The sequence below is a fragment of the Neovison vison genome, chromosome 6 (assembly GCF_020171115.1).
Source record: "Neovison vison isolate M4711 chromosome 6, ASM_NN_V1, whole genome shotgun sequence".
NCBI lineage: Eukaryota > Metazoa > Chordata > Mammalia > Carnivora > Mustelidae > Neogale > Neogale vison.
Genome location: NC_058096.1, coordinates 127,296,430 through 127,320,091, shown reverse-complemented (window position 1 = coordinate 127,320,091; position 23,662 = coordinate 127,296,430). Strand labels below are relative to the sequence as shown.

The 23,662-nt window shown below is 37.7% G+C and overlaps 1 protein-coding gene across 4 annotated transcripts in view; it reads right to left on the bottom strand.

Annotated features, from left to right (window-relative positions):
- The window catches only part of STAG1 (stromal antigen 1), a 428,984-nt gene that overhangs the window by 332,390 nt on the left and 72,932 nt on the right, over positions 1-23,662 (bottom strand). Inside the window, exon 2 of one of the 4 annotated variants that reach the window (XM_044252306.1) lies at positions 13,087-13,230. The exons of 2 other annotated variants lie outside the window; for them this stretch is intronic. The gene's annotated coding sequence lies outside the window, so the exon portion shown is untranslated. Of the gene's footprint in view, positions 1-9,196; positions 9,214-13,086; positions 13,231-23,662 lie in introns of those variants that run through there. One more of the 4 variants, XM_044252307.1, reaches the window with a different exon arrangement.

Here is a 23,662-nt window from a genome sequence, read left to right as displayed (position 1 = left end):
CCATGCCTGCCAGTTGCCCTAGGCAATCATCTTGATTAAATATACTCCAGGGATGACTCTGGTCAGGTTTCTTCTCTTTATTTGTCTTGCATTCCCCAATGCCAAGCTTACTACCACCTATGATAGTGATTCAGGGAGTTAGTGAAGGTACAAAAACTACATTACTAGGACAAAATTCTAGGATATTGTCATTGTTATAGCTTAATAAAGTTTAACACAATGATCAGGTTTAATGCACGTTGTTTTATTTCATTACCAATTTACCAGACTCATTTTTTACAAGCGGGAAATATTTCAGTCATATGCTTTTATTAAACATTAGGTATTCCAGAGACTACAGAAAAACCTCTACTAACTAGAATCTGCAGAGTATGAATTATTTCATGTGTAAGTATCTAGGAAAACTGATATTTTACATTAATTCCCAAAACACTTAAGCATACTGAAAGGCAAACCTAAATTATATTAAAGTATCCCTTGATTTCACTGTTCAGAGGAACACTGTTACATCTCCCCCCCTCCAAAAGGGCTATAAGGGATCTTCTTTTATGAGAAAGCAAGGTGTTACATAGAACAATCTAGTGAAAGACTAAACATATGAAGGTAGGTTTTTTTTGGTGCTAGTATGTACTTTCTTCTCCAACTACCCCTACCCACATGCTCTATCATAGGTAAAATGGTGAGTTTTGTTGTCTTCAGCCCTAATTTCCTGTGCTCATACCACTCCCTACCTCCATTTCACCTGTATCATCACATTTCCCTCTTCTTGCATTGTTCTGTATCTCTTTTAACATTTCAAATGTTATAGTCACAGAATAAACTGATAAATCTTAAGAAGTCTCCTAGAATTTTACTGACCATGGCATTCATGGCACTTACTTACAAAATTGCCCTGTTTTATATTTACACATGACTATTTTGAACTTTATGGTAAGCGAAAGGTTGAAGACCTCTTCATAAAGAAAAATCTTAGCCATCTCAAACACAGCTGAAAACTAAGACAAATATTATCCCACACTCTGAATTCTTTTAGTTATCCACCATCTCTCCTAAACCATTACCACTCCCACTCTCTATCTGCATACCTTCTAATCTTCCTCACCAATGTCATCTACTCGTACTTCCTGACCACCTAGCACTGCTCTTCACATTCACTGAAGACGTCTGCATCTTGGTCAGATTTCTGTCCTACCATATGTCCTACCACCATGGGAAAGACCTAAAACCCAAGTCTCAAGACTCCTGAACCTTATCAATTCTGAAGACTTCACACAGTCTTTGGACTTCATCTATGAACTTTCACAGCCAAACACTTCACTGATCTGACACCATCTTCCAATATGTATAACTTTCTTGTGCCCACATAATCCCTCTATCTGCTCCTCAATTTCTTACACTCCTTACATTGTCCACTTGTCCCTTTGTCATGTCCTTTCCTTAGTAAGCATATTATTCATGTATATGTACATGAATAATCTCCTAAATCACTTCCTCACCAACACACTTTACCCCTGGGTTCTTCTGTAGGGCTTGTCATGTAAAAGTCTAAGCCTAAAATAACCCACACAAACTATCTACTCTTAAACAATCAAGAGACTGAGTGGTGTCAGAAAAAGGATCAAAGAGACATGAAAATTTATACTACTCTAAATTCTGATCTCCAATTTCAGATGGAATCTTAACCTTCTAAAGCAATCTTTTTATTTGTCTATGATGGATTCCCTCTCCCCTTCTCTTCAACAACTATTATAAATTTTCACTAATCTTAAGACCCTTTCCTAAGACCAACCTCCACCCTCCCTGAAATTTATTAAAAAAAAAAAAGTCATTAGTTATGAACTATCTGCTCAACTTTTGCCTCTCCCTCACTTATTCTTTGTCCTTCAATGCTATCACAATAAATAAGATATCCTTCCTCTTGTTCTTGTTCCATTCCCCCATGTCAAAATTTCATTTTCCACTATCTCTTTCCCCAAGCCTACAAACCACTCAAGTGTCCCCTATCACTTAAAACATAAAGACTGTAGCCCCCTATCCTTGTCAGTACCACACTCCATGTTTTCCTTCCTAGAAAGGCAGATTTTCTCATTCCCTCCCCGAGTTTAAAATAATCTTAGGGCGCTTGGGTGGCTCAATCAGTTAAACATCCAGCTTAGGTCGTGAGATTGAGCCCCTCATCAGGCTCCATGCTGGGCATTAAGCCTGCTTAAGAGTCTCTCTCTCCCTGTTCCTCTGCCCAAACCCTTCCCTCAGCTTGCGTGCTCTCTCTCTCAAAAAATACTGTAAAATTTAAAAATCTTATTTTACTTCTAATTCTCTGCTGAAACTACCTTTACAAGAAAATCACTAGGAAATATTTTATGGTATTATAAAACATTATTGATGCCTTTAGGTTCCTTGAAGTTACTATCTTTTATAGATACCAACTAAATTATTTACATATGAAATGGTATGATGTCAATTTGCTTCAAATGAATAAAGAACTGTAAGTGTACTCATGAAAAAATGCTCAGTTTATAAATACTGAAGCTGGGTAATAGTTACATAGTGGTTCACTACACAATTCCATCTACCTCTGCATATGCTTGAAATCTGCCTTAACAATACATGCATGATAATAAAAAACAGATCTCTACCTTTATCACAGTATCCCTTTAAACTATACCATGGTTTGTTTCTACATTGTAAGATATGTTTATTAAATTATAATTGATATACAATTTTTTATTAGTTTCAGGCTTACAGCATATTGACTCATCAATTCTATATGTTACTCAAAGCTCACCACAGTAAGTACAGTCACCATAAAACATTATTACAGTATTATGGACTATATTTCCTATGCCGTACTTCTCATCTCCATAACTCATTTTTTAAAGATCTATTTACTTAATTAACAGGAGAGGGTAGACTTCCCACTGAGTGCAGAGCCTGAGAGGACTCCATTCCAGGCCCCAGAGATCATGACCTGAGCTGAAGGCAGACACCTAACCGACTAAACCACCCAGGCGCCCATAATTCATTTATTTTATAACTGGAATTTTGTACCTCTTAATCCCTTTCACTTATTTCACCCACTTCCCTACCTGCCTCCCTCTGGCAACCACAAGTACTCTATATTTAAGAATCTGTTTGTTTGTAGACCATAGTTTTTAACCCTCTGAAGTCACTAAGTCACCTGGGTTGGGGAAGCAGGCTCCTCTTCCAACCTCCCAAATATTCTCCAACATTTGCCTTGACAACATAATGGGATTTGGATGTAATGAACTCTTTAGGTATGTTAGGCAGTTAAAAAGGTTGTTGATGTGGGGCACGTGGCTGGCTCAGTTGTTGAAGCATGCCACTCTTGAGCTTGGGTTACATAGTTCAAGCCCCACACTGCATACAGAGATTACTTTTTTAAAAAAGGTTGTTAATGCTAACTTGTAAAGTAATTAAACTGCAAAATCTTTTTTTCAGATATGGTTTTACTACTGCTTCATATGTACATTTTTTAGCTGCAAAATTAAGACTTTTTTCATAACATGCCATCAACTGAGTTTTTCCTCTGAATAGTACCTCACCTCCCTTCAAAAAAATAATTAATTCAATAAAATAAATTTAAAATTATGTATTTTTTAAAATATTTTATTTATTTATTTGACAGAGAGATCACAAGTAAGCAGAGAGGCAGGCAGGGAGAGAGGAGGAAGCAGGCTCCCCGCCAAGCAGAGAGCTCAAATGCGGGACTCGATCCCAGGACCCTGAGATCATGACCCAAGCCGAAGGCAGAGGCTTAATCCACTGAGCCACCCAGGTGCCCCAAAATTATGTATTTTTAATTGTTCATCTCACTATCTTGTTACAGAAGCTAGAAAATCAGAAACCCTGAGATCACCCTTTACTCCCTTGAATTTTGCCCACTTTTAACCAATAAAATGCACCTTAAAATCTATCCCTTCCTCTCTAATCCTACTCACACTGCACTAATAAAGGCTCCCGGTATTCCATAATCTCCTAGTCTTATTTCCCTCCATTCAATCCTCCATCCTATAACCTGACTGGATTATTTGAAATATTAATCAACAAGATCCCTGTTTAAAATATTTCAAATAGCTCCCCATTACTTCTGGAATAAAATTCAAGTTCCTAAACACAGGAAGCAAAAATCTTAACAATCTGGCTCTTCCTAGCCTTACTTCCAGTCTCTCCCTAATATTTTAATTTATGTCTCTGGTAATGCCTAACCACTTGTAGTTCACTGTAAGCACCTTTCTATTTCATACCTTCATGCCTTTGCTCAAACTTTTTTGCCCAAACTATTGCCTCCAATATAAAAGACCAAACTGGTAACCCTTAGCCTTGAACTGGATGAGGTGGATCAAAAAGTGCCATTGAAAGCAATATATTTCAAATTCTACACATGAGAGAATGGTGGAAGAACACAGGAAGAGGAAAGAAAAAGGACGAAGAATAAAGAATTGGGGAAGGAAGCACCTCTACAGGAGAAAGGGTGAAGATAATAGGCTCATTCTTAGAAGAAGTTAACCGTGGATCATTCAGTCAGAAATGTCCAACACAAAAATAATCTGGGTAGAAAGTCTGGAGCCCTGTTCATTTATCAAGCCCAAACCTGAGTGCCATATCTTCAATGGTACCTGAGGTACCTCCAAAAAATCCAGAGCTCTAGGTAAACCAATGGGCATGGAACATGGAAATCTAGCATTTCAGAAAAAAAAAGTAACACTGGAAGTCAGGTGAGTGAATGATTTAGAACAAAGGAAAAAGGACTGATAAGTATACCCTTGTTTAACCAGGGAAAATGTCACAGACAGAAGAAAATTCCAGTTAATTAAGGATCTTCTTGTGCCTAAAAGCAATAAAAGATCTTAAGGTTAGATTTCATTAAAAATTAAATTTCTGCACATCAAAACAAACAAGCAAGATAAAACTACCAAAAAAAAAAAAACCCAAAGTGTTAACATTTGAGTAAGTCATAACTTATAAAACCACTGAAACAAACAAAAATTGATGAAAGAAAAAGATACAGAGGAAAAATGACTAAAGTGCTTATAGAAAAATTCTTGATTATCACTAGTGAAATACAATATACCATTTCATTATTGCTTTATTGCATTTCTTTGTTCAATAGTGAAGTTAAGCATTTTTCCCTCAAGAACTCACCGTAAGTGGTAATAATAATGGCAAGGTAAAATGAGATTGATACCCTTGTATTTCTGGTGTTACTTAGTGTTAAGAAACTTTAAACCCATTCCACAAAGTTGGGAACAATACAAATATGGCCATTCTCACTGCTACCATTTAACATAACAGTAAAGGTCTTTGTCAATACTATGAGAAGAAAGATGGAGGAGGCGGAAAGGAAGGTAGAGGAACTAGAAGAGACCATTATCATCTACACAGAAATATTATCAGAATCTACAGACAATGAGAAAAAGTTCGGCTACACGCCAGACAAAAGTTTAACAGAAAAATCCATAACATTTCCCAAATAGCAATAATCAACTAGAAAATAAAATGAACACCATTCACAACAGCAACAAAACCATATACTTAAACAGAATTTCTAACCTCAGCATTATTAACATTGAGCTGGATAACTGGAGGCTAGCCTATGCACTACAGGATGTTTAGCAACATCCCTGGCTTCCACCTACTAGATGCAATAGCATCTCGCAAGCTCTGACAACCAAAAGTATCTTTAGACAATATCAAATCCAAAACATCAAATTTTGTCCCCACCCCGAGACAAAATTAAAAACTAGTGATTAAGAATTAGTGATCAAGGGGCACCTGGGTGGCTCAGTGGGTTAAAGCCTCTGCCTTCGGTTCAGGTCGTGATCCCAGGGTCCTGGGATCGAGCCCCGCATCGGGCTCTCTGCTCAGCAGGGAGCCTGCTTCCTCCTCTCTCTCTGCCTGCCTCTCTGCCTACTTGTGATCTCTGTCTGTCAAATAAATAAATAAAATCTTAAAAAAAAAAAAAAAGAATTAGTGATCAAGAATGAGTACCATGAAGAAACAAAAGACAATCTAATTTCACTAAAATACAAAGAAAGTTTTGATCGACAGAGAGCTATTCCATGCTGTTGGATGGGACAACTTATGATGTGATTTCTCCCTCAAATATATCGATTCAATGCAATTCCATTCTAAATTTCAGCTGGATTTTTTAACTTGGTAACAGTAACCTACTTATAAAGCATTTACTGTGTGCCCCTGCCACTATTCTAACATTATACATATATTCACAAAGGCAGGAAAACTCCTAACTTCATTTTACAAATTACAAAACTGAGGCAACCCTATGCAAAGCCCAGGGTGACACAATTACTAACAACAGAGCCAGGATTCAACTCCAAGCTGACTGGATCCAGGTACATGCTCTTAACCACTTCACTGTTCTACTTGACAAAACACTGCAATGATACAAGCCTGGAAAGATTGAAAAGAAGTTACTGGAGAACAGTTACACTTCTGGAACCTGGAGGAAAGCAGTAAGATGGAAAAAATTTCTGCCTACCTTTCCTACAAATTTTGATAGGACACACCGTACTGGTATTGGGAGTTATCTGTAGTAGAAATAAAAGAATCCTCATATACCCCTACTGGGAGTAAAGACTGGTACAACTATTCAGAAGAGTAATATGGCAGTATTTAGTGAAACTGGATATATATATTTATGTATATATACATATATATATAAATATCTAACTCAGTTGGATAATACATATCCATGAAGGGATGATATGAGGATGCTCTTATTCAGAACTGTCTATAATACAGAAAGCTGGAGGCATCACAGTGTTCATTACTGCACTGGGGTAATGGCTCAGTGAAATATGGCAGATGCATACTATGGAATACTAATGCACACTATGGAAGCCATTAGATTCAATGAACAAGAACTTGAAAAAAAATGCACACAACATATTTTATAAGAATGCATAAAAATAAATGTATATATATATCAAACGTATTAAATGAATACATATGGGAGAAGATAAAAAAGAGTGGATAATGCAGATAAAAAATAAAATGAAAGCAACACCTTGAACGAGTCAAGAATTACCATGTTTGGGCGCCTTTGTGGCTCAGTGTGTTAAGCCTCTGCCTTCGGCAAAGGTCTCGATCTCAGGGTCCTGAAATCTAGCCTCACATCTGGCTCTCTGCACAGCAGGGAGCCTATTTCCCCAGACTTCTCTCTGCCTGCCTCTCTGCCTACTTACGATCTGTCTGTTAAATAAATAAAAAAACTTAAAAAAAAAAAAAAAGAATTACCATGTTTTATGAACTGAGGACAAGATTAATTCAACCCTCTGCACCTGAAATCCAACAATTAAATTTTTTTTAAAGATTTTATTTATTTATTTGATAGAGACACAGTGAGGGAGGGAACACAGCAGGGAGAGTGGGAAAGGGAGAAGCAGGCTTCCCGCCAAGCAGGGAGCCCGATGTGGGGCTCCATCCCAGGACCTTGGGACTGTGACCTGAGCCGAAGGTAGACACTTAATGACTGAGCCACCCAGGCACCCCAACAATTAAATTTTTTAAAAACTTCAAAGTCAAATATATTAAAAGTTCATCTACAAACCAAATTAACACATATTGAAACCCTTACAATTCTATAATCTTTGATTCAGTGATTGCTATCATTCTACCTTAAAATTTAAAAAAAAGTAAACATATTTACATGTAGTAAAGGTGTTTAACTGTCCTGAACTAGAAAAACAACAAAGAAAACCTTGAAAAAACCTAAGCCCTACAAATGGAGAGTATTTACTTAATAAATATTTTTATATATCACTAAAAACAATATTTATAGAAAATTAATGAGCTGTTTAAAAAGGAAAACATGTAAAGGATGGCCTCTACTATATAAGTTTTATATATGCTCATATGCACAAAAAAATTGAAAAGGAAATGTCACAGCTGACAGCAGTAACCTATGAATTACATATTTATATGTGACTTTCTCTACTTTTCTTTATATATCCTGATAAATATAAAATGCAAACACTATCAATAATTACATAAGGAAAAGACTAATCCACTACCAGAACTGCCTAAGGCAGACCAGGACCTATAGTCACCAGGCATTTAAAAACAAAATTATTTTTAAAAATATTTCCAAAGGTCACAGTGAGGATGAACCTAGATTTTAGTGTCTACAAGGTGTTTAATGAACTTCTAAAGTGTTCTATCAAAAGAGAATTGAAGGTATTCTATACTTATATATGTAGTCTATTATGAAAAGTTTATCTTTACTATTCCAAAGTATTTCCTTAATAAAGAAAATAATAAATCAAAGGTAATTTAGGGTGTTATTAAGTGCTGATTAATTTTTTTATCACCAGTTATTTCTGCTAGCAAAATCAGAAAATCTAATAGAATTATACACACTAATAGCTATAACTTATTTGGTGTATCAGTTTCAACACTATCACCATAATCAATATTTCTTAAACCCTAATATAAATTAGAAACAGCAGATACTTAAAATAGTCTACATGCCCTAGTCCTATTTCCTATGCTTGCTGAACTGGCCAGCTGACATGCGTTTTACAAAGTAAACTCACTCTAACGTGATGTTAATTTACTATTTTAATGCATTTAATCTAAACTTTAAACTTCATAAGTTTAATTACATTTGATGTTATTTAACTGCCAAAATTAGTACCACAGTTACAAAGGAGGTGGTAGATACTGATGAAAAGTCCATCATTTAACAAGACACATATTACTATGTCATTTTGCATGGCTCTTATTAATTTTTACAATGGCAGTTCTCAATTAGACTTCATTTTACTTACTTTATAGGCCTCAAAATCCAAAGTACATACCACCACCACCCCTTTTCACACCATTCACACATGCCTAAAGAGAGGCAGGTTCACGAGACTACCTTAAGAATTCAAGTCAGAGCAGACTCTAACTCACATAACCAGAGTGAATTTAGACATGATTCCTGAGTTTACCATTCTTTCTGACCCTGCACAATTAACAACCTTCTCATGCTTCAATCTAATTAACTCCTCTGGGGTAGGTGCTAGAGAGGGTAGAATACAAAATGTAACTGAAAGCTACTGAGAACATTTCTTTAAACAATAGTAAAATGAAAAGAAGTAACAGCACAAGCTTTCAACATTCTTCACAGGGTTCAGAAAATTATATTTTCTAAAAATTTGTTCTCTCTCACCTTCATTATTCATAAAACTACTTCCAGTACAGTTGTGTAAAACAGTAATATAAGTGTTAAATTTTCAGGTGCTTTTCAGTTAAACTTCAAGAGGTTTAAGGGGATTCCTTCAAAACCCTCTTTCATTTGCTCAATTCTCTTCTCAAGCATATTAGACTCCATTAACAGCCAATCATGTAAGCTGAGCTGCAAGTGACCCGAGAGTTGCCATAGCAACAGCTGCTTTCCGAAATACGTGTTATGCATTTTAAAAGCTCTCACAGAGAGGATACCACATCTATCAATTAACAACCAAAGCTCAACATAGCATATTACTCAAATGAAACAAAAAACTCAACTACCATAACTGGGCAACAACTTCATAACAAAAGGGGTATTTGATATTCTTGAACCAAGTGCTACTGCAGTTGTAAATTTCAAAACCAAGACTACAATTAATAACATAATGATTGAATACCATGTTTAGTAATGCTCAAAACTGATACAGTAAAGAAGAAGGGTCAGAACTACATTCGGCAATGGACCATCAAGAGAAATGAATGAACGACCATATGCTGTAATAAACTGCCAAATTTTCATGCAATTTTACTAATGAAAAAGTTGGCCCTAAATGTGGTAGACCAAAATGTTTTTCAACATACATATGGTGTGTGCCTGTGTGTGTGCATGTGTGTGTGTCAAACACATATTTCACAGGTAATGAAAAGATATAGAGACAGTATGAAACACAAAATTCTACTTTTTTCAAGAAAAATCATTTTAGCAATTTATCAGAGATAGACATCTCTCTTCTTCCAAGATTATCCTGGGGGAATTCCTTCTCATAAAGATATGGCACAGTTAGACAGGGTTAACCAAGTCATTTGAACAGGGTGCAATTCTGCAATAGAAAACCTTCCAAAAAACACCTTGTCTCTGTAAAGTAACCTCAATTAGTACTAAATGAATGTCCATAATTAAAGGGAAAAGTAGTAAACAAAACTAATCAGTCTTGAGAAATCTTTTTCTTAAACTATACTCAAATATCTAATATCAAATATCGTGTAAGTAAATGCATAAAAAATATTACTAGAGAGTTATGTGATTCAGAAGAAATTGCTACAAACAGCTTTACTAGATAAAACATACTGAAATGGCTACTAACCTATGTAATACTCAAGAGCTGGAAAGGAAAATATTTCCACTAATAAACTTCTTTTTAAAGAAACAACAAACGTAAGATACTGTTTCTTATCTATTTTAACTTCAATTTTTTTTTAAGATTTTTTATTTCTTTATTTGACAAAGATCACAAGTAGGCAGAGAGGCAGGCAAAGAGAGAGGAGGAAGCAGGCTTCCTGCCGAGCAGAGAGCCCGATGTGGGGCTCGATCCCAGGACCCTGGGATCATGACCTGAGCTTAAGGTGGAGGCTTTAACCCACTGAGCCACCCAGGCGCCCCTTAACTTCAAACTTTTTATAACTTCAAAGGAAGGATTAAAAAAACCTGAGTACTACTCCTCTTAACTAAAGCAGAAATTCAGAAAATAAGGTATAACACGGATGAAAGACAGAAATTGATTGAAAGGCTGTTAAGTGAGAGAACTAGCAACAAGTCACCATAGCAATAATCAGGTATGGCGCCAAAGTCCTCCAAACAACCCTAGAAGGCCCAAAGACTTAAGTATTATTATATTAATGAAGTATTTTTTAACCTAGGTATTTCCTTTGTCCTAAATTCTAGTCCATCTCTAGACTTAAAGTACATAGTAAATTCTTCTTGTCCATATAAAAATCTCACCTTTTATTTCAACTCCACATTCCTAATACTTATACAAACTCTAAAAACAGCCAAACACTGAATTCAAAATTCTCACAAAATGTTAACACTACTAATAGCTAAGTACAACTAAGCAACCTGCATGTGTTAATTCATGGATTATTCACAATATCCCATATTTATTCCACTTTAAAGGTGGTGAAACTGAGACACAGAAAACATACCCAAGGTCATATGGCCAGTAAGCTGTAGTACGATCAAATGTTCTAACCCATTCTGACTATATAACCCTTTCCATTAACTATTATCTATGAAGCCCATGTAAGTGAATATACTTTGCAATCTCCAATGCTTCATCCCAACAAACTCATGTTTCTCTAGTTACATATCACCATTAGCGTAGCCAATTCATTCTTAGACCAATATCCTAGCTTAATAATTCCAGCAAAACAAAAAAGAATTATTTTTTAATGAAAATCAAGTAGGTTGAAAACAAAGGAACAACTAGCTCACCTATGAAGCCAAATGAAAAATGTTCCAGAGGAGAAAATACATGTGATTTTCATTTTAAGCAAAAGGATATATATGTGTATGGACGAGTATGGCTATGATGTTGATATAGACAAATAACATTATAAATGCTTCCTACATGATAAGCACTGTCCTAAGAACTTTCTTCACATGCCCTAACACTTAATTCTTACAACCCTATGAAGTCCATACAGTTATCCTTGCTTTACAATAAGCAAACAGCTACAGAGAAATGAGGTAATTTGCCTAACAGCAAAGAGCTAGTAAGTGGATGAACTGAAATTCAAAACACCTCTGACAGCATGACCAGAAATACCTTCACATAACCATGACCAAACCAATTAGAACCAAGGAACAGAGGAATTAGATTTTACATGTAACTAGATATATGTCATACAGGAATCAACATACTATAATCATTCCTAAAAATAATCATGGCTATGCACGCACTTTAGTAATAAAAAACTTCAGAAAAACTGGAAAACAAAATAAAACACTTGAGAACTGTTAAATACCTACAGAACTCCCAATTCAAGATACCAGACTGAGCACACGAATGTCTTTTCTCCCACTCCTGGTATTCAGGTAACAACAGAAAGTGTTTTTGTTCTATTTTTAACAAACTCAGAAGGAAAACAATTCGAATCATAAACATATGAGAGAAAAAGCGTTCTATCAACAGATTAGAAGTTTTGGGTAACACCTTGAAAATACAATGAATGAGACCAGATCAAGAAAAAGTGACTAGAGGAGGAGGAAGCAAGATAGCGGAAGAATAGGAGACTAAAATATCATCAGGTCCTAGGAGTTCAGCTAGACATTTATCAAACCATTCTGAACACCTAAAAACCCAACATGTGACAGAAGAAAAGAACAGCAATTCTACGAACAAAAAATACACCACTTTCTGGAAGGTAGGACAGGCAGAGAAGTGAATCCCAAGCAAGGAAAGACAGACTGCAGGAGGAGGGGCCGGCTCCCAGCAAGCACCAAAGCATCAGAGCACAAAATCAGAACTTTTAGAGGTCTGCTCCACTGAGGGACATAGCTCCAGAGGTTAAGCTGGGGTGGAGCCCTCATGGGGACAGTGTGGTCTCAGGACATGCAATGTCACATAAAGGGGGTTTCTGAGTGTGGCAGAGCTGCCGGGTATTGGAGCAGGGAAGCCGGCTACAGAGATGAAGCTGAGGAGTGGGCTCTCAGCTCAGGGTTACCTTAAACCTTTGATCCAAGGCACAGTAGGAACAATGCTCTTCAAGCAGGGCCCCCCAAGTGGCACTCCAGAGAGACCCTCTCCTTACTCCTCCAAGAGGAGCAGCTCGGGAGCACGCAGCAAAAATCTGATTGGATTGGAGACTCTAAACGGGGCCATGCGCCAGAGAGAGAAACGCTCATTCACAGGCCAGGTGAGCACGGAGTGCTGCCAGAGACCAGGGAGATGAGAGCAATTGACTGCTTTTCTCTGACAGCAAAACGAGGAGTGAAACCCCAAGCTCTCGGCGCCTCAGGCAGGAGATTTGAGGCCACCATCGAGACTCCCATTCTCGAAAGCCCTACAAAAAACATTCAGGGAACAAAAGCTACCCCAGCAGATTACTTACCCTACCCCCTTGACAAGGGCAATGCACTTATGCCTCAGGAAAAGCCGTTTGAGAATCACTGCAAGAGGCCCGCTCCAAAATATCGGCAAGAACATTCAGCCAAGACCAAGATTACCAATCAATGAGAATGGTGGAACTCCAGAGCTAGGGAAAAGCAACACATAGAATTCATGGCATTATCCCATGATACTTTACTCTTTCAAAGTTAAATTATTTTATTTTCTTTTATTCTACTTTAACTTTTCCTCTTTCGATATTTTATAACTTTTATCTTATGAAAATCTATTTTTAAAATGTTTTTAATTTTTCACTGTTATAGTAATATTTTAAAACTTCATTGCATATAATCTTATTTTTTGAATACATATACAGTTTTTCCTTAAAATTTTGGGATGAAATTTTTCTAACAGATCAAAAAAACCCTAAGTATAACACGTGGCATTATTCTAGTATCCAGTCTGATCACATACTCTCCTTTTAATTTCCTTTTTCCAAACAACTTATCCTATCAATTCCTTTTTCAGAAACTTTTAAAATTTTCATCGTTACACTCACTCCATTCTTTCATCATGTTTACCCTTATTTTTGTGTACATGTATATATATGTAGGTTTTTCATTCTTTAAAATATTCTGAGGTAGTTCCTTCTAAGAGACCAGAATACACCCAGAGTCAAGTGGGTGGATCTGTTCTATTCAGCAGTCTAATAGATGTATTTTTTATTTTTTACTTTTGCACCTGCTTTCTGGTGTCTTCTGATTTGGTTAGCATAGATTTTTCTGGGATCTTTGCCACACTTTTAGTATTTTATTCTCTCGTTCAACTATTCTTATCTGGATAAAATGACGGAAAAAAATCACCACAAAAAAAAAGAACAAGAGGCAGTACCAATGGCTAGGGACCTAATCAATACGGACACTGGTAATATGTCAGATCTAGAGTTCAGAATAATGATTCTCAAGGTACTAGCTGGACTCGAAAAAGGCATGGAAGATTATTAGAGGCACACTGTCTGGAGAAATAAAAGCCCTTTCTAGAGAAATAAAAGAACTGTAATCTAACCAAGCTGAAATTTAAAAAGCTATTAATGACGTGCAACCAAAAATGGAGGCTCTAACTGCTAGGACAAACGAGGCAGAAGAGAGAATGAGTGATACAGAAGAGCAAATGATGGAGAATAAAGAAGCTGAGCAAAAGAGAGACAAACAACTACTGGACCACGAGGGGAGACTATCCAGAGATAAGTGATACCTTAAGACAAAACAGTATTAGAATAACAGGATTCCAGAAGAAAGGGGGGGAGGGGTGCAGAAGATATACTGGAGCGAATTATAGTGGAGAATTTCCATAATATGGAAAAGAACATCAAAATCCAGGAGGTGCAGAGAACCGCCCCTCAAAATTAGTAAAAATAGGTCCATACCCCATCATCTAATAGTAAAACTTACAAGTCTCAGTGACAAAGAGAGAATCCAGAAAGCAGCTCAGGACAAGAAGTCTATAACATACAATGGCAGAAATATTAGATTGGCAGAAGACCTATCCACAGAGACCTGGCAGGCCAGAAAGGACTGGCATGATATATTCAGAGGAATAACGAGAAAAATATCCAGCCAAGGATACTATATCCAGGAAGGCTGTCACTGAAATTGGAGAGATAAAAAGCTTCCAGGACAAACAAAAATTAAGAAACTTTGCAAACATCAAACCAGCCATACAAAAAATATTGAAAGAGGTCCTCTAAGCAAAGAGAGAGCCTAAAAGTAACAGACCAAAAAGGAATGGAGACAATATACAGTAACGGTCACCTTACAGGCAATACAATGGCACTAAATTCACATCCCTCAATAGTTACCCTGAATGTGAATGGGATAAATGCCCCAATCAAAAGACACAGGGTACCAGAATGTATTAAAAAAAACAAGACCCATCCATATGCTGTCTACAAGAAACTCATTTTAGACCCAAGGACACCTCCATCTGGAAGTGCAGGGGTAGAAAATAATTTACCATGCTAATGGACAACGAAAGAAAGCTGGGGTGGCAATCCTAGTATCAGATAAATTACATGTTAGGCCAAAGACTATAACAAGAGATGAGGAAGGACACCCTATCATACTTAAAGGGTCTGTCCAACAAGAAGATGTAACAGTTTTAAATGTCTATGCCCCTAACCTGGGAGTAGCCAATTATATAAACCAATTAATAACAAAATCAAAGAAACACATTGACAATAATACAGTAACAGTAGGGGACTTTAACACCTCCCTCACAGAAACGGACAGATCATCTAAGCAAAAAGATCGACAAGGAAATAAAGGCTTTAAATGACACACTGGACTACACGGACATCACAGAGATATTCAGAACACTCCATCCAAAAGCAACAGAATACACATTCTTCTCTAGTGCACATGGGCCACGCTTCAGAACAGATCACACGCTGGCTCACAAAATCACGTCTTAACCAGTACCAAAGATGGGATCGTTCCCTGAATATTTTCAGACCACAATGTTCTAGCTCTGAAGCGAGAACTCAGTCACAAGAGGAAAGCTGGAAAGAACACAAATACACGGAGGCTAAAGAGCATCCTACTGAAGAATGAATGGGTCAACCAGGAAATTAAAGAACTGAAAAAATTCAGGAAAGAAATGAAAATTAAAACACAACTGTTCAAAATCTTTGGGACACAGCAAAGGCAGTCCTGAGAGGAAAGTATATAGCGATACAAGCCTTTCTCAAGAAACAAGAAAGCTCTCAAGTACACACCTAACCCTACACCTAAAGGAGCTGGACAAAGAACAGCGAAGAAAGCCTAAACCCAGCAGGAGAAGAGAAATAATCAAGTCAGAACAAAAATCAATGAAACAGAAACCAAAGAACAGTCGAACAAATCAATGAAACTAGGAGCTGGTTCTCTCAAAGAATTAGTAAGATTGATAACACACCCCTGGCCAGACTTCTGCAAAAGCAAAGAGAAAGGACCCAGATTAATAAAATCATGAATGAAAGAGGAGAGATCACAACCAACACCAAAGAAATACAAACAATTTTAAGAACGTACTAGGAGCAACTATACGCCAGCAAATCTGACAATCTGGAAGAAATGGGTGCATTCCTAGAGGCGTATAAACTAACAAAACTGAACCAGGAAGACAAAGAAAACCTGAACAGACCCATAACCAGTACGGAGATTGAAGCAGTCATCAAAAATCTCCCAACAAACAAGAGCCCAGGGCCAGACGGCTTCCCGGGGGAATGCTACCAAGCATTTAAAGAAGAATTAATACCTGTTCTCCTAAACTGTTCCAAAAAATGGAAATGGAAGGAAAACTTCCAAACTCGTTCTATGAGACCAGCACTACCTTGATCCCAAAACCAGACAAAGACCCCACCAAAAAAGAGAATTACAGACCAATATCCTTGATGAACACGGATGCAAAAATTCTCATCAAAATACCAGCCAACAGGCTCCAACAGTACATTATTAAAAGGATTATTCACCCCGACCAAGTGGGATTTATTCCAGGGCTGCAAGGTTGGTTCAACATCCGCAAGTCAATGAATGTGATACAGTACATTAATAAAAGAAAGAACAAGAACCGTATGATACTCTCAACAGATGCTGAAAAAGCATTTGACAAAGTACAGCATCCCTTCTTGATCAAAACTCTTCAAAGTGTAGGGACAGAGGATACATATCTCAATATCATCAAAGCCATCTATGAAAAACCCACGTCAAGCATCATTCTCAATGGGGAAAACTGAGAGCTTTTCCCCTAAGGTCAGGAACACGGCAGGAATGTCCACTATCACCACTGCTATTCAACATAGTACTAGAAGCCCTAGCCTCAGCAATCAGACATCAAAAAGAAATAAAAGGCATCTGAATACGCGAGGAAGAAGTCAAACTCTCATTCTCTGCAAACGATACAATACTTGATGCGGAAAACCCAAAATACTCCACGCAAAAAATGCCAGAACTCATATAGGAATTCACTTACACGTCAGGATATAAAATCAATGCCCAGAAACCAGTTGCATTTCTATACACAAACAACAAGAGAGAAGAAAGAGAAATTAAGCAGTCGATCCCATTTACAATCGCACCCAAAACCATAAGATACCTAGGAATAAACCTAACCAAAGAGGCAAAGACTCTGCACTCAGAAAACTATAAACTACGCATGAAAGAAATGGAGGAAGACACAAAGAAACGGAAAAACGTTCCATGCTCATGAATTGGAAGAACAAATACTGTGAAAATGTCTATGCTACCTAAAGCAATCTACATGTTTAATGCAATCCCTATCAGAATACCATCCATTTTTCCCAAAGAAAAGGAACAAATAATCCTAAAATTTACATGGAACCAGACAAGACCCTGAACAGCCAGAGCAACGTTGACAAAGAAAGCCAAAGTTGGTGGCAACACAATTCCAGACTCCAAGCTCTATTACAAAGCTGTCTTCATCAAGACAGTATGGTACTGGCACAGAAACAGACACATAGATCAATGGAACAGAACAGAGAGCCCAGAAATAGACCCTCAACTCTATGGCGAAATAATCTTTGACAAAGCAGGAAATGGAAATGGAAAAAAGACAGTCTCTTCAACAAAAGGTGTTGGGAAAACCAGACAGCCACATGCAGAAGAATGAAACTGGACCATTTCCTTACACCACACACACAAATTGACTCAAAATGGATGAAAGGCCTCAAGGTGAGAACAGGAATCCATCAAAATCCTTGAGGAGAGCCCAGGCAGCAACCTCTTCGACCTCAGCCGCAGCAACTTCTTCCTAGTAATATCGCCAAAGGCAAGGGAAGCAAGGGCAAAACGAACTACTGGGACTTCATCAAGATCAACAGCTTTTGCACAGTAAAGGAAACAGTCAACAAAACCAAAAGACAACTGACAAAATCGGAGAAGATATTCGCAAATGACATAGCAGATAAAGGGCTAGTATCCAAAATCTATAAAGAACTTATCAATCTCAACACCCAAAGAACAAATAACCAATCAAGAAATGGGCAGAAGACATGAACAGACATTTCTACAAAGAAGACATCCAGATGGCAGATGGCCAACAGACATGATAAAGTGCTCTGCACCACTCGGTATCAGAGAAATACACATCAAAACCACAATGAGATACCACCTTACACCAGTCAGAATGGCTAAAATGAACAAGTCAGGAAACGACAGATGCTGGCACGGATGCAGAGAAAAGGGAACCCTCCTACACTGTTGATGGGAATGCAGGCTGGTGCAGCCACTCTGGAAAACAGCAAGGCGGTTCCTCAAAAAGTTGAAAATAGAGCTACCCTACAACCCAGCAATCACACTACTGGAATTTACCCTAAAGATACAAATGTAGTGATCTGAAGGGGCACATACACCGGAAATTTTATAGCAGCAATGTCCACAATAGCCAAACAATGCAAAGAACCCAGATGTCCATCAACAGATGAATGGATAAAGATGATGTGGTATATATACACAATGGAAACTGTGCAGCCATCAAAAGAAATGAAATCTTGCTGTTTGCAACGATGTGGATGGAACTAGGAGGTATTATGCTGAGTGAAATAAGTCAATCAGAGGGAGACAATTATCATATGATCTCTCTGATATTAGGAATTTGAGGGGAAGGGCAGGGGATTTGGGGGGACAGGGAAGGGAAAAAATGAAACAAGATGGGATCGGCAGGAAGACAAACCATAAGAGACTCCTAATCTCACAAAACAAACTGAGGGTTGCTGGGGTGTGGAGGTTAGGGAGAGAGTAGTTGGGTTATGGACACTGGAGAGGGTATGTGCTATGGTGAGTGCTATGAAATGTGTAAGCCTGATGATTCACAGATCAGTACCGCTGGGGCAAATAATACATTATGTGTTAATGAAAAGGAAAAGTGACAAAGTAAATTATAACCAAGATAGTAGATTGGGTCTTCCCAACAAAGCCAAAGAGAGCCTGTAAGCTTTAAATATAATAAGAGGTGGGGGTGGGATTTCATCAAGGATATAACTACATATATCAGTAATTAATGAACTGCCTTCCAAATGACTTAGTTAACTAGGTCTCTCCTCCTTTCCCTGCTTAATGTGAAAGAGCTGAGAGCAATGGCTGTCAGCCTCAAGATTAAGCTCAAGTAATAATCTAAACTGCTCTTCAATCTGTAGGTTGGAAATGTTTTTGATGGGTACAACTAGCAATTTAACAAACTAGAATAGAACAGAAAATACAATGTTAGAATATATAATTCCCTGAAAATCTGCTTTTATTAATTCATATATATGTGTGTACTACGTTAACAATGCAAATCATTTTATATTATCAATCACAGTTTGTAACGTTAGAAAGCTAAGGATCTAAATACAGTATGCAATTCAGTGGAGGGCTCCTAGGTTGGATGCTGAAGCCTGAAAGAAAAGCAGAGTAGCACTAGAGACACTAAAGCACTCCCATTCTCCCAAATAAGCCCTGATTGGTTTGACAATTATGGGTACATAACTGACTGCCTCCTCCTCAATCAGATAAGCACCATTTTCCCACCTTTCTTTCCATTATTGACCTTCAGGGAGTTTTTTTAGACATATACCCCTCCCCCCTCCAAACATATCCTTCATGAAATTTTAGTACCACAGATACACTGTGTATCTGTTTGCATACCATATGTATACCTGTGGCTTATCCATAAAAAAAATTTACCCCCCCAACCCATTTTTAGAATGCGTGTCTTAGAGTAAATAAACCTACCACATGCCACAGTCTAGAAAGAGACCTAAAAATGAAACAAACCTGCAGCAGACAAACTCATGCCAGTCAGTTACCCTAAACTAACCAACTTAATCTTTTATTAATATGCACAGGCAACCAAGAACTAACAAATCTGAGGAAAAACAGAAGATGAAAACCTACAAAAATAATCAGAGAGGGTAAGCCCAGAATTTTAAAGCTGCAAACTTCAGAGCATTATGCCCAGGCCTTGAAATCAAGTATTATTTCCTAGCTGGTCTTTAAAATTACTAGAAACTTGTGACTCCTTTTTTCTATTCTCTCCCTTTTTAAACCAAATTGTCTATAACTGTCTTTCTTAAGTTGTCCCACCATTGTATTTTGGGGGGAAATAGTTTCTTTAGCTTCATACGTAAGTCGACAGAACGTTTCCCCGTAGTTGATTTAGATACAAGACTTGGGACTTAGGATCTGATAAGATTTAGATGAGATTTTTAAACTCTGAATTGATACTGTAATAGGTTAAGACCTTTGGAAACCATGGGGTGGGATGAGATTAATGTATTCTTTATGAGATAGATATGGATCACAGAGGCCTGAGGGGAGAACTGTGGTAGACAAGATGGTGGCCCCACCATGATCTTCACTTTCCGCTGTTATTCCTGTATATGTCTTGTTATATGGCAAAAAAATTGGGAACTTAAAAATAGGGAGATTCGGGGCACCTGGGTGGCTCAGTCAGTTAAGCTGCTGCCTTTGGCTCAGGTCATAATCCCAGGGTCCTGGGACTGACCCCATATCGTACTCCTTGCTCAGCGAGGAGCCTGCTTTTGCCCTGCCTGCCCTAGCTTGTGCTTGCTCTCTCCCTCTCTGTGTCAAATAAATTTTTAAAATGTTTAAAAAAACAAAAATAAATAGGGAGATTATAATAATTTATACAGGTAAACCCAAATGTAATTATATGAGTCCTTTTTTAAAAGTAAAAGAGGAAGGCAGAATTTCAAGGATCAGCAGATGAGGCCAGAGAAATCGGAAGCTTAAGAGAAATTCAACCCTTTATGGCTGATTGAGGGATGAAGGGCACCATAAGCCAAAGAATGTGAGCGGTCTCTAGAAGCTGAGAATGACTCCTCTCCTCATGTTGACAGTGAACAAGGAAATGGGAGCTCAGTCCTGTAACTTCTTAGAAATCAATTCTGCCAGCCATCTGAATGATCAAGGAAAGTTTCTCTCCTAAAGTTTCCAAAAAGGAACCAGGCCTACCAACAGATTTCGGCCTTGTGTAAAACTTTAGAGATTCAGCCCAACCCACTGAATTTCTGGCATACAAACATTGAAAGATGCTAAGCTGCAGTAATTTGCTACAATAGTAACAGAAAACTAATACAAGAACTGTTACACCAATTTGCAATCAAAAATCTTAACACAGAGAGCCTAATTAACTTATTCAAGATCATATTCCCAGTAACTGTTGATGCTGGGATTCAATCCCAAGTAGTATGACTTGTTTTTTGAACCCACTAAAGATGACAGTATGCACAAAACGAACATTTTGAAATAGTTAAGCATCTAGAATAAAATCTGAAGATTTTCCTTGGCAGAGCTAAGACAGATGGATTTACATTCCTCCTTTATAGTTTCAACCAAATCACTTGGTTCAGGATTGAATTACACTTAAGTAATTATAATATGGCTAATATTACTGTTGATCTTCAATTTTTAAAGTCAATTTATAGTCAAAGTCCAAATTACAGATATTAAATATAAACAAAGCCTTGACAAGGGAAAAAAAAAAAAAGATGGGGGAGGGAAGATAAAAGAAATGCTAGTTACACGAATCCCCTTAAATTTCAGAAAAGTAAGAAAATAGATACTACCTAAAGATGATAATCAGGAAATAATGATATTAAGTGAGAATATGGCACAGGTATAAAAAAGAGGATTGGGAGGAAGGAGGTATTGCAATTTTCATTTTGTGCCCTTGCCTGTTTTTTAAAACCATCAACATTATTATCTATAACTCTTAAAAATGTGTATTAAAAAAAAAAAAAAAAACCACATACACATGGATGTGTGTCAGGTCAGGTTGTCTGGGAAGTAGAACCAAAATGGAGTTAGAAGTATAAGAACTTCTTTGTCAGAAATGCCTATGAAGAATGAAAGGGAGAATTAAGTTGAGTAAGCAGAGAAAGCCATCTGGCTGCAATGCAGGTCTGATCACTGTGTCAAGTCTCAGATCACTGCAGCTCTGTATGCCAGCCCAACAGGGGATTCAGATGCAACGACTGCCCATACAGAAGTCCCAAGTTCAGAAGAAATGGCTACACCCTTAGTATGCTATGCTCAGTTACTGGCAAGGAGCAGCCCAGGAAGAATGTGGCATGGCTCAGTGCAGCACCAAATCCCAAAGGCTCTCTAGTGGAGTGTATCAGCTAATGATATTCATCAAGGCAGGTTTCCTTCAAGAAACAGGTGCCGTAGAAAGGAATACTCTGCAGCTATTAGAAGTATCTAGCATAAGTTTTCAACTATGCATCCCATAGGAAGCATAGAGTTCTTCAGAAGAGGTACCTCCAAGGCAGACTCTTTGGGCTAGTTAAGAAAGCCAAACACTAAGGCTTTGTATTTCCATGCTGCCTTCAACCAAAGCAGATCCACATTTACCGGTTTCATTTACCGCATTTCTCCCTAAGATCTATTTGAACTGAGGACTGTAATGCTTAACAAGAATCCAAAAATCATCTGTCACAAAAAGTAACTTTTCTTTAAATGATTTTATTTATTTACTTGACAGACAATGAGCACAAGCAGGGACAGCAGCAATCAGAGGGAGAGGGAGAAGCAGACTCCTCCTCGCTGAGCAGAAAGCCCAATGCCAGGCTTGATCCCAGGACCCTGGGATCATGACCTGGGCCAAAGGCAGATGCTTAACCACTGAACCACACAGGCACCCCTCAACAAGTAACTTTTAAATGAAAAAAGTAACAAACATGTTTACAATTAACTTTCCTGTCTGTGTATAAGCCTGAGCCTGCAACATACACCAAGAAGTTTAAAAGGATAAACCTCAAAGTGTTTTAATAATGGCTACCTACTGGTGGTTAAGAGCTTAACTACTTTTTCTTTTTGCTTACTTGTATTTTCTGTACTATTTACAACTCACATTATGAGATTCTGGTAATTGGGAAAATAAAACTCTCTTAAAAATTTACATTAAAATAAAAAAAAGGCCAAGACACCTGGGTTGCACAGTTGGTTAAGTCATTCATTCTTGGCAGCTGGGGTTGTGATCCCAGTATCCTAAGATCAAGCTGCTCATCCAGCTCCATGCTCACTGTGGCGTCTTCTTGAGATTCTCTCTCCCTCTTCCTCTGCCCCTCCCATTCACACTCTCTAAAATAAATAAATATATCTTTATATTAATTTAATTAAAAATTTTAAAAGTCCCCAAACTGACAAACTGATTCCTCTCAAAACTTCAGAGTTGTATTACTACAGAAAATTACTTAAGTTTCTTATTAACTAGTAACAACAAGAACAACAACAAAATCATATTTACAAATCATAACATTTACTTCAAAGAGCACTCTCTTTGTTAAGACACAATATATGGGGGTGCCTGGGTGGCTATGATGGTTGAGCCTCTGCCTTCGGCTCAGGTCATGATCTCAGGGTCCTGGGATCAAGCCCCACATGGGGCTGGGCTCTCTGCTCAGTGGGGAGCCTGCTTTCCCCTCTCTCTCTGCCTGCCTCTCTACCTACTTGTGATCTCGCTGTCAAGTAAATAAATAAAACCTTAAAAAAAAAAAAAAGACACAATATATGCTTTATTCC